Source organism: Achroia grisella, unplaced genomic scaffold, assembly GCF_030625045.1.
Source record: "Achroia grisella isolate CSIRO2021 unplaced genomic scaffold, CSIRO_AGI_Agris_v1 utg257, whole genome shotgun sequence".
Classification (NCBI taxonomy): Eukaryota; Metazoa; Arthropoda; class Insecta; order Lepidoptera; family Pyralidae; genus Achroia; species Achroia grisella.
The window spans coordinates 697,291-709,572 of NW_026712747.1; positions in this window are offsets into that span (position 1 = coordinate 697,291).

Here is a 12,282-nt window from a genome sequence, read left to right on the forward strand (position 1 = left end):
GGGGATCAAAATTACGACGGCCTGAGCCGAGGTTCAAACCCCTAGCGGTGCCCTCAGACTAAAGTCATATGTCAGGTGAGTTGACCTTCAGCCGTTCCATGGGTTTGGAGTGCCATCTGCACGCCCTCTATCGTCTGGTGAAGCTGTAAAGGTCAGCTGCGGCCAACAGCATTAGTGTAGTTCGAAAAGAAAACTTATTTTAATTATATTTCAAATAAGGAACAGTTCCCAGTCCCCAGTTGGCTGGCTCATCCGTTATACTCGTGAACGAGTGCTGCTTGTAGGGACTGGTCTGCTCTTATCACTACGACTGATTTAATCTTATTGCATATTTATATTTGACCCAAAAAATTAGTGCTTGTTGGTAGTTTGTATTCACACGTTTCGACTTGTAAATGTAAACTTACAAGGATTATTTAAAAGAGCAACACACAAGTTTCTTGCTCGTTCTTCTTGTGATGAGACAGCTTTCCGAACGAGTGGTAGATAAAAACAAATTGTTATGACTATTCAAAAGTGCTTAAATTAAGTTTATTTGAATAAATGATTTTCTATTCTATTCTATTCTATTCCCACAGTTCAAATACAAATTTGAAATTTGAACTGTTCTTTATTTGAAATATAATTAAAATAAGTAATTTTTTTTTAAGTAGTAGTTACTTAAAAGGCACAGATAACACTCAATATACATTATACAACGTTTTCACTCAAAACTGTATATTTACAAACGATCGCAAGATCCGATAAATGCCCCTCCATAAAATTGACGTACGTACAGCCTCACGTATCTTTGCATTTCTTGAATTGCAATTCAAACATTCCAATTTCGACTCTATTTCAATATGGCTAGTTTCAAACGAACTGTACAGAATAATGTTGTAATGGTGCAAGAAGGAAACATTAGTGCTCAAGTAATCTCACTATATTATCGTCTCGGAGTTATCTCGATATCTGAATGTGATTCGTTCGTATTTTATATAGTACCAAATGTTTGTATTAGCTGTTTATTATTCTTAAATCCACCTGAATATGGTAAAATAAATAAATCTTATTATATATAATATTTGTTAACGCTTCGTATTGGTGTTCACACAAATACATCCAGCATCCCTATTGCACCCCACTACGGCAGTGCGTTTCAAATCGTCCCACCGACCAATCATTATTTTTGTATATTTTTTATTAACTCATTCATAATTCAATCATTTTAAGACATTTAGCATTTTTATTTAAAATACAAGTAAAAGTAGCATCTAACTGCCCAATATTATAAACGCGAAAGTTTGTGAGTTTGTTACTCTTTCACGCAAAAACTGCTCAACGGATTTTAATGAAACTTTGCATCAATATAGATTATATATCTGAATAACATATAGGCTATAAATTTTATGCGAATGAAAGCGCGGACACTGTTAGTAATAAATAAATAAATAACCCTGGACAATTAACAGCGCCATCTAGTCCCACGGTAAGGGTGCTTGTGTTATGGGTACTAGACAACTGACAAAAAAATACATAATATATATAGAATACATACAGACCAATACAAACAATCATACTCATACGAATGTTTGCACCGTGCGAGGAATCGAACCTACAACCATCGGAAGTAAAGCGGTGTTAAACCACTAGACCACCGATGACTAGACGGGGCTGTGGTAATTGTCCATGATAAAAAAAGAATAGGTAAAAAAAGCAATTTTCATTTCTACTTAGATAACGTATTACTTCAACTTTGTCAGTATTCAACTTAGAAAAAAGAATGTTATCTTAAAACACCTCCCATCTTTGGCTTGTTATATGACGGATGAGGCACAGGTGTGGTTAGGATTAGTTTGACGTATCGCCCTAACACCGACACGTCCTGATTGAGGACTCAAAAAGAATTTTCCACGTAAAATGTTTAAAACAATTTTAGTGGCATTAGAAGTATATAGTATTAACTTATAACTGTGCTAGTTCGTTGATAACTAAGACCCGACCATTAAGATCTTGGATGTACTCCTTGGATCTTGGATGTCCTCTCGAATGTATTCTCTACCCACAATTTTTTTCGGACTACCCTAATGCTGTTGGTCGCAGCTGGCCTGCAGCTTCACCGGACGATAGGGGAAGAGTCCTTCCGCGGTTTTGGAGTGCCTGCAGATGGCACTCCAAACCCGCGGAAGGACTTATGGAGCGGCTGAAGGCCAACTCCCGCTTGACGGATACGACTTTAGTTTGAAGGCACCGCTAGGGATTCGACTGATGGAAGATCGTGGAAGGTGGCGGGAGCTCCACCGACAAGAGTACAGCTCTTAAATTATGAATGAATGAATGAATATTTACAAGTTATCTTTCTTATCTTTATCTTTTCTAAAAACACTGAACCATGTACAGACAGACAACAAAATATTACAATTAATTCAATAAAATTACTATATTAAAACAATTGATGCCACAGAGAATAATAAATCGCTGTATTTAAATATAAGAGACAGGGCCCAATTCGATATAAAAGATTGCCTAACTTCAAGAGCAAGAAGCTCATTCATAAACGCAAGTTTACATCGAGTTAGTGGCTGGTGCCAGTACTGGCGCCGGCAGTTGACTCGCGCTAGTTACATAGATAAATAAATTCTTTATTCTCCAATTACAAATATATAACAGAAAATAATAATACAAATGTCGGCCTCCGTGGTCTTTGTTTTTAGCACGCCGCTTTACTTCCGATGGTAGCCGGTTCGATTCCTCGCAGGGTGCAGATATTTTTATTCAAGAGTATGTATCAGTCTAGGGGTTTTTTATATAGGTATTTACATATAAAATATCTAAGTATTTACATCCGTCAAGTACCCATAACACAAGCTCTGCTTACTGTGGGACTAGATGGCGCTGTGTTAACAGCCCAGGGTTATTTTTTTAATTAAAAAATATGGAGATAGGTTTATGTACCGCAAAGGTTAATATACAACTCATGAGGCTAACGTCATCCGCTGTAAAACATATCGACATTTGTCTCTACTTGCTGACATTCTGGTACACTAGTGGAGTGGTCAGCTAAAGAACGAATTAGTATTTTTATACCACATAGATGGCAAACAAGCATACGGCCCCATCTGATGGTAAACGGTTACCGTAGCCTATGGACGCCTGAAACACCAGGGTCTCACGTGCGCGTTGCTGACCCTTAAGAAACCTTAATGCTATAGACTCGTGGGAAGGCCTCCAGCAAGGTGGACCGATGATCTGGTCAAGATCGCTGGAAGGCATTGGATGCGAGCAGGACCGATCGTCGTGGAGATGCTTGGGGGAGGCCTTTGTGAAGAAGTGCTTGAGAGGATTAAAGAAAAGAGACAGATCATAGATATTATTGAGAATATAGATATTCAGCAGTGGACGTCTTCCGGGCTGAGATAATGATGATAGACTCGTGCCAAAACTTATTTTTGAGAAATTAACACTGACTTGTACAAGTGTAAAGACAGTAACTGTCGCAGTGTGAGAATGGCCTGCAGCGTAGTGAAATATGATTTCATCGCTCATTTGAATTGCTCCAGACATAACAAGCAACAGTAAAATAGCTCTTAAATAAAAAAATATAAGAAAACATTTGTCTTTGCTCATAATTTATATAAAGCAAGAATGTAATATAATATTAATTTAATTTAAATTGTTCGTATAAATAGAACAGGTTTTACTTATACTTTTTTTTATACAATTTGAATGGCAAATTAGCTTATTATATTTATAAATGTGATCGTCAGTGACGCCCTTTGTGGTGTAGTAAATTAGCAAAGTCGCGAATTCGATTACTCGCATAGTACAAACATTTGTGTTCATGAATATGATTGTTTGTATGAGTCTGAGCGCTTTCTATGTATATAATGTATTTATTTATAAACTAACTATTCTCGCGACTTCGTCCGCGTGGAATTTAACGTTATTTCTCTAAAAGAAAAGTAGCTTAAGTTACTCATATAATGTATTTATTTATGACCTAGCTATTACCGTGACTTCGTCCGCGTGGAATTAAATTTATTTTTCTAAAATGCTACTTTTATTTTAGAAAAATACTACTACTTCTTATTACATTAAGAACCTGCCAAAAAAAGTCCCGTCAAAATCGGTCCAGCCATTTCAGAGATTAGTCGGAACAAACGTCATAGCAGCCAGATTGTGTGTGTCGCTGCAGACTCATGCAGAGGTATTGAGGGTTTAATGAGGAAAATACGGAGATAAAATAAAAAGCGACTAATACGACAGCAATATATAATCATAGTATAAAACAAAGTCGCTGTCGCTGACTGTCCCCATGTATGCTTAAATCTTTAAAACTATGCAACGGATTTTAAAGCGGTTTTTTCAAATATATAGAGTGATTCAAGAGGAAGGTTTATATATATAATACATGTACACCCGCGCGAAACCGGGGCGAGTAGTTAGTGATAGAATATAACAAAAAATAATATGTCAAAGAATCATTATCATCATTATATAGTATAAAACAAAGTCGCTGTCGCTGCGTGTCCCTATGTATGCTTAAATCTTTAAAACTATGCAATGGATTTTGAGGCGGTTTTTATTAGTTGATAGAGTGATTCAAGAGGAAGGTTTATGTGTATAATACATGTAGACTCGCGCGAAACCGGGGCCAGCATCTAGTTTATAGTATAAAACAAAGCCCCTGTCGCTGTCTATCCGTCCCCGTGTAAAATCTTGAAATCTACACAACGGATTTTAAAGCGATTTGTTTTAGCAGATAGAGAGATTCAAGAGCATGTTTTATGTGTATAATACATGTACACCCATGTGAAGATGGGACAAGTATGATTATAAATTAAAAAAATAATATAAAATCTCATCAAACAGCTCGCTACAAACATCTTCAGCTGCTTTTAACTCTAACAAGCTGGTTGGTCTTAAACGCACACAATTCGACTGTTAATTGACTCCCATTATGGCAAATATTCACACAGAATTCACTAGAGATGGTCATCACGTTAGAGTTGTCATCGGACTATCAAATAAGCGGACTCGTCAGGGTTGCCAACGATGAAATTGGTAAATATATATATATATATTTATTTATTTAATCAATTAACACAACATATACTTACAGCTAATTGCCAACACGTTATCGACAGTTTGCATATTTTCCATATGCAGAAGTGGTGTGTCAGTTGCTCCGAAACATACAGTAATCACGCACCAATATTAGAATAGTAGCTGTCCATCTCAAGACAATTGCTGAATAGAATAGAAAATCATTTCTTCAATTAAACTTACATTGAAGCACTTTAGAATAGTCATCACATTTTTTTTAATCTACCGCTCATTCGGAAATCTTTCTCATCACAAGAAGAACAAGCAAGAAACTTGCGTGTTGCTCTTTTAAATAATTTATTCTTACTTACAATTTAAGTTTAAGTGTGTGAATACAAACTACCGATTAGCACTGCTGAACTGCAACACTGCGCTTTTAGTGGCACAAAAGATTAATGATGTGAACCCTAAGACATATAACTAGAAATATTAATAGAATTTTTATAATAATATCGTAATTCTATCACATCATCATCATCCTCAACGCAACCTAGACGCCCACTACTGGACAAAGATCTCCACGACAATCCTACGCTGCTCGCATCCATAGCCTTCCAGCGATCTTGACCAGATCGTCAGTCCACCTTGCTGGAGGCCTTCCCACGCTGCGTCTTCTGCTCCGCCGTCGCCACTCGAGGACTTTACTGCTCCAACATCCATCTGTCCTATGAGTTGTGCCCTGCCCATAATTCTATAATGCTACGTTTACATTCAGCCGCGTCCCCTGCCACTCGCGCTGCCGGAAATATTGCCGGCGACAACTGAGCGAGAGGGCTGAATGTAAAAACACGCTGCCACTCGTGCTGCCAGTCCTTTGACTCGCGGACGAAAAACCGACAATCGAGGGAGCGCCGGGCAGCGCGAGTGGCAGCGCCAATGGCATGGGAAGTGTTTATACTCGTGTTTACACTCTCGCGCTGCTCACTTCCCTGCCCACTCGGGCTGAGTGTAAATTGGTCATAATATAATCCTATCACACATTTTTTTTTATATAATTAGAACTAGCTGATGGGAAGTGATGACCATTAGTATTAAAATCATTCATCATAAATCAATGCAAAACAAGAAATACTAGGATACAATCATTTCTAATAACAATCCTTACTGTTTGACTCAATTGCTATTGCGTATTCTCGGGGTATATATTATTATGTTAGTATATAAATTTTCAATTCCCTTTGTGAGAATGGAAATCTTTGAAGGGTAGCAACCCTGGAACCCTCAAATACTAGAGACCACTAAACTCGTGCGGGGACATGGCGAGCGCATTAGTGCAATGGAACCAGAAGTGAATATAGCTCTTCACCATCGAAGGCACTGTAGCAGGGCATTGCGTATGTATACTGATATACAAATGAAATGTCTGTTTGTTTGTAGAACTAAAAGATCATATTTTCTAACCACAAATGCTATCTTCCGTCACTACATATGGAGTGTCTTCTATTTACAAGCTACTTCCGACGGTTTTGGTGATTTAGCGGCTGTGGCAGCACACTGTTTTATTTCCGATGGTCGCTGGTTCGATACCTCGCAAGGTGCGAACGGTCTGGTGGTCAGGTGGGTCGGTCTGGTTATTTTCTATATTGATGACCTCGGTGGTCTAGCGGTCAAGCACACCGCTTTACGACCGATGGTCGCGGGTTCGATTCCTCGCACGGCACAAACATTTGTATTCATGAGTATGATTGTTTGTATCGGTCTGGGTGTTTTCTATGTATAATATGTATGTATTTACGAAAAAATATATATATCTATGTATTTGTATCAGTTATCTAGTACCCATAACACAAGCTTTAGCTAGCTTAACTTAGGTCTAGATGGCGCTGTGTGAATTGTCCTGAGATTATATTATATAGTAGATATATAATTTATGTAAATATTTATATCAGCTATCTAGTACCCATAACACAAGCTCTGCTTACGTTGGGACTAGATGAAACTCCATTCAAATACCAAAATCTATTCTAAATTGTCACTTCTTTCTATTGTTTCTTTCAGTTTCCCTTCCTGGCCCTGATTAGTAATGTTTTTTTGTATAATATATACATCTTACAAGACAGACAATTCGCTGATTTCCTTTGTCTATCTGCTGATACACTCCTCCGATCGCCCAATTTCAACGGGGATCGAAATTACGACGGCCTGAGCCGAGGTTCGAACCCCTATCGGTGCCCTGAGACTACAGTCATATCTGCCAGGCGGGAGTTGATATTCAGCCGCTCCATAAGTCCTTCCGTGGGTTTTGGATTGCCATCTGCACTCGCCCCCTACCGCCCGGTGAAGCTGTGAAGGCTAGCTGCGGACAATTAGAGTAGTCAAACAAAAGATACTGGAGGTACTTATATTATATATTTTATCTGCCAAGCTGTATGATGTATTTCTGATGGAAGGGTGAGATATGGTAGTTATTTTTTTAAGCTTTTGGAATGGAACCAGCCAGCAACCAATTTAAAAATGAATCTGTATTATTGTAAACATGTATAACATTTGTTTGAAAAGAATACGATCTGAGTTTCTTGTCAGTTCTTCTCATTTCGAAATCATTCCGAACTGACGGTAGATTTGACATATCATAAGAGTCTGTAATAGACCTACATGAATAAAGATATTTTGAATTTCAATTTCTTTTAAATTAAGGCGGATGAAGCCACAGGGCAGAGTTAGTAGTCTATACGCGGCGATGCTGTGTAAATTGGATCGATTTACTTAGTTGAAAGCATATTGCAGTGGGTGATTGGAAACCATTCGAGTTTGAAGTACTGCTCGTGACAGGTTGGCAGTTAATTACCGTATTTAGTAATAGATTTTTAGAATATAATAGAAATCACATTTACATAACTTATTCATAAGCACGCTTTTTTGTAAAATCACATTTTATAAAATAACTTACATATTTATAAGCACGCTTTTTATATTTATTACTAGCTGTTCCCGCGATTTGCCCGCGTGGAATTTAACTTTATTTTTCTAAAATAAAAGTAGCTTAAGTTACTCCTTATTACATTAGCTACCTGCCAAAAAAAGTACCGTCAAAATAGGTCCAACCATTTCAGAGATTAGCCGGAACAAACAGACAGACAGACAGATAGAAATTGTAAAAAATGTAATTTTGGTGTATGTACCGTATATGTAGTTGTGTATATATTAGCGAACATTGAAAAAGGGCGAGCACAAGTAAGTTGCAGTGCTACAGGTTTAGTTATCTGACAATAGCCCAAACAACCCAATAAAAAAATGTACCGTATATATTCATATGCATGTAGTAAAAAACGGTTATTTTAATATTACAAACAGACACTCCAATTTTATTTATATGTATATATATCAATACTGATGAATTATGAATCCTTATAAAATAATAAATAAAATAAAGAGTGGACTGTATATTTTGAAATGAATATAATTAATGGAAAAAGAAGTAGAAATACGATTTCGACCTGGAAGAACGTATTCCACACTCCGAACACTCCAAAGTAAGCAATGTAACACCAAACTTACTCACCGTTGCTCAGGAACGTCCCGATGTGTAGTACTGTTTAGTGGCCACGCACTCTACAGTGTATATTTTCAAAAAAAACAATTATATTGTGTTATATAAATCATTAATTATCTTGTTTTATATAGATAAAATTACGGAGCGTCCTTTTAATTCCAGTTCTTATTTTCAATTGTTTTACTATTCTTTTTTCGAAAAATAAGTGGCCACAGGTTTTATATGTGGCCACTTATTTTAAGATAAGGTAAGAGACGGTTATACTTTCACATTTAATATATACTAGCTACTCATCCCGGCTTCGCACACTTAGGAGTAAATATCGTAAAAAAATATGTTCCTAATTACATCAATATACAAACAGTGCGCGTAACCATACATATATACATAAACTTTCCTCTTGAATCACTCTATGTATTAAAAAAACTGCTTCAAAATCCGTTGCGTAGTTTTAAAGATTTAAGCATACATAGAGACACGCAGCGATAACCACTTTGTTTTATATTTTGTAACTAGCTACTCGCCCCAGATTTGCCTAGGTGTACAATGTACATGTATTATATATATAAACCTTCCTCTTGAATCACACTATCTAATAAAAAAACCGCTTTAAAATCTTTTGTGTAGTTTTAAAGATTTAAACATACACAGGGACAGACAGCGACAGCGACCTTATTATATACTATGTAATGATATACACCGGATTCTAAATACACACAGTATATAGAATTCTGCCGTCCTTGCCGCACATTAGTCGTGTATGTATCCATACATTTCCCACACAACATCTCCGCATAGTTTCGTGAAGTATGCGCACAAGTCCGACCTCAATCGTGTGCCGGCTGCACACAGCCCGCGAGCACGCGCGCCTTCATGCCTTACTATTAGGGTTGTCACTACACAGATAATTTATACAATGATATCTATAGAAATAGAAATAATCTTTACTCAAATAAACTTAATATAAGCATTATTTAAATTATTAACCGGGTCTTAACACGAATAATTTTATGGCAAATAAAGGTATTTACCTCTCTCGACGTTTGACTAGGTTGCACTAGCCGTGGTCACGAGCTGACTGGAGTAACAGCGATGTCAATGTAGATAGATGACAGCAGTTTTTTCTTCATCTACCGTCACTAGATTGTTTAAGTAACTAATTGTTAAGACCTGGTTAATAATTTAAATAATGTATATTAAACACGAAAGTTTAAAATTAATATAAGCACTTTTGAATAGTCAAGATTTTTATTCTACCGCTCATTCGGAATGCAGATTCATCATAAGAAGAATAAGCAAGAAACTTGTGTGTTGCTCTTTTAAAGCACTTTTGAATAGTCAAGTTTTTTTATTCTACCGCTCATTCGGAATGCAGATTCATCACAAGAAGAATGAGCAAGAAACTTGTGTGTTGCTCTTTTAAAGAAATATTGATTTACTTATATTTAATTTACAACAAGGATTAGGCATGCGACAATCAACATAGAAACCTGTACGCACCTAATCTCTGTTCATCAGTATCTATTTATGTATATTAGCAGAAATCAAATTATTGTATTTAAGTAATCGCATAATATTTTTACTATTATTATAAATGAGAAAGTAGGAATTTTTGTTACGCTTTCACGTAAAAATGACTGAACAGATCATCATGAAATTTTGTACACATTTTCTTGGAGGTATTAGAATGAACATAGGATACCCTTAAAAAAAAAATTTTTTATAAAAACAAATAATAAAATACCAACAATTTGCTACTTTAGCGTCATTTTGTAGCCAGTAATGAAGTTAGTCTGCTCGGGCCGTCATAACTTCGATCCCCTCGAACTCGAGTTTGAGTTGTACGGGGGATCGATCGGAGGGGTCAAACTATGTATATATATATATATATATATAGAAAAATAGACTGGCGTCCTTTGCTCAGTATTTCTGACGTTATATACACTATTATACAACAATATTATCGACCGTCTTTGTCGCACATTAGTCGTTTATGTATCCATACATTTCCCATACAACATATCCGCATAGTTTCGTGAAATATGCGCACAAGGCCGACCTCCGTCGTGTGCCACCTGCATACAGCGCCTTCATGCCTTACTATTAGGGTTGTCAACATTATACTAGCGAGTTAATATATAAATATCAGTGAAAATTAAGCTATAGTATTTGTTGTTAAAACTGATGGATACCCGGGGTGTTACACGCGCTGAAGTAGTATATCTTTTTAGACAGACAGAAAAATCATTTATTAAAATAAACTTACATTGAAGCACTTTTGAATAGTCATCACATTTTTTTAATCTACCGCTCATTCGGAAAGCTGTCTTATCACAAGAAGAACGAGCAAGAAAAACAAGCAAGTGTTGCTTTTTTAAATAATTTCATTCTTACTTTACATTTTTAAGTTTAAGTGTGTGAATACAATCCACCAATTAGCACTAATTCAACAGTACAGTACAGACAGACGTAAATATAAAATAAAGTATTCCGTTTTGTAATATTTATGTATTAGATACTATTAAATTAGGAAAATATGTCGGAGAGGTTAAAGAGTAATCGTCTATCGTGGTAGTGGCATATCATGCGAAGGAATGGAGATCATATCCTAAGGAAGGTGTTACATATGAATGTGGATGGTTAGTGGGTAGAGGAAGACCGAAAAAGAGATGGACTGTGTGAAAGATGATATTGTGAGAAAGGGAGTAAATAACGAGATGACGGCGAACAGGGATGAATGGAAGAAAAAAACATTAAGAAGAAGAAGCAGATGATTCTATCATATGGCAAATATATAAAATAGCTATATTTATCACTGCTTATAACATACAAAGGTTCGATGATATATATACTTTTTTTTTTTTAATAAAATTAGCAAATTGAATATTTCGAAGGAAAGGTGACAACCCTATTCAGCCGACACTAGAGGCGCATACAGTAAAATAGTTAGTCAACTTTCTAGCAGAGGCAAATGGAATAATTCATAAGGATTTCAAACAATTGTTACTTTTTCCCTTTTATTTTTTACAAATAACTACCTATCTGTAATGGATGAACGCTAAACTCATTTTTTCTTTTCTGTTTCATTATCTATACATATGAATAAAATTGGAGTGTCTGTTTGTAATATTGAAATAACCGTTTTTTACTATATATATATATATATTATTATGTAATATTAAAATAACATTTTTTTAAATTTTTGTCTGTCTGTCTGTTTGTTCCGCCTAATTTCCGACAGGGCTGGACCGATTTCGACGGAATATTTTTTGGCAGGTAGCTGATGTAATAACGAGTAATTTAGGCTACGTTTACTTTAGAAACATTATTTTATTTCAGAAAATAAAATAAAATTCCACGCGGACGAAGTCGTGGGAGCAGCTAGTGTAATAATATTTAATGTCATACCGACCTCCACGCTGTCTTTCCATGAAACGTTAGTATTCATCCTATCATCCTTCATTAGTGTTTACCATTAGCCCAGCCGGATGCTATATTTGATTATCACCCTTTAAAAGAAACCTCACAGTTTTTTTCTCTTTCTATTGATATTATAGTTGTATACATGACGTTGTTGACGACCTCGGTGGTCTAGCGGTTTAGCACACCGCTTTACATCCGGTGGTCGCGGGTTCGATTCCCCTCAAGGCACAAACATTTGTATTCATAGGTATGATTGTTTGTATCGGTCTGCGTGTTTTCTA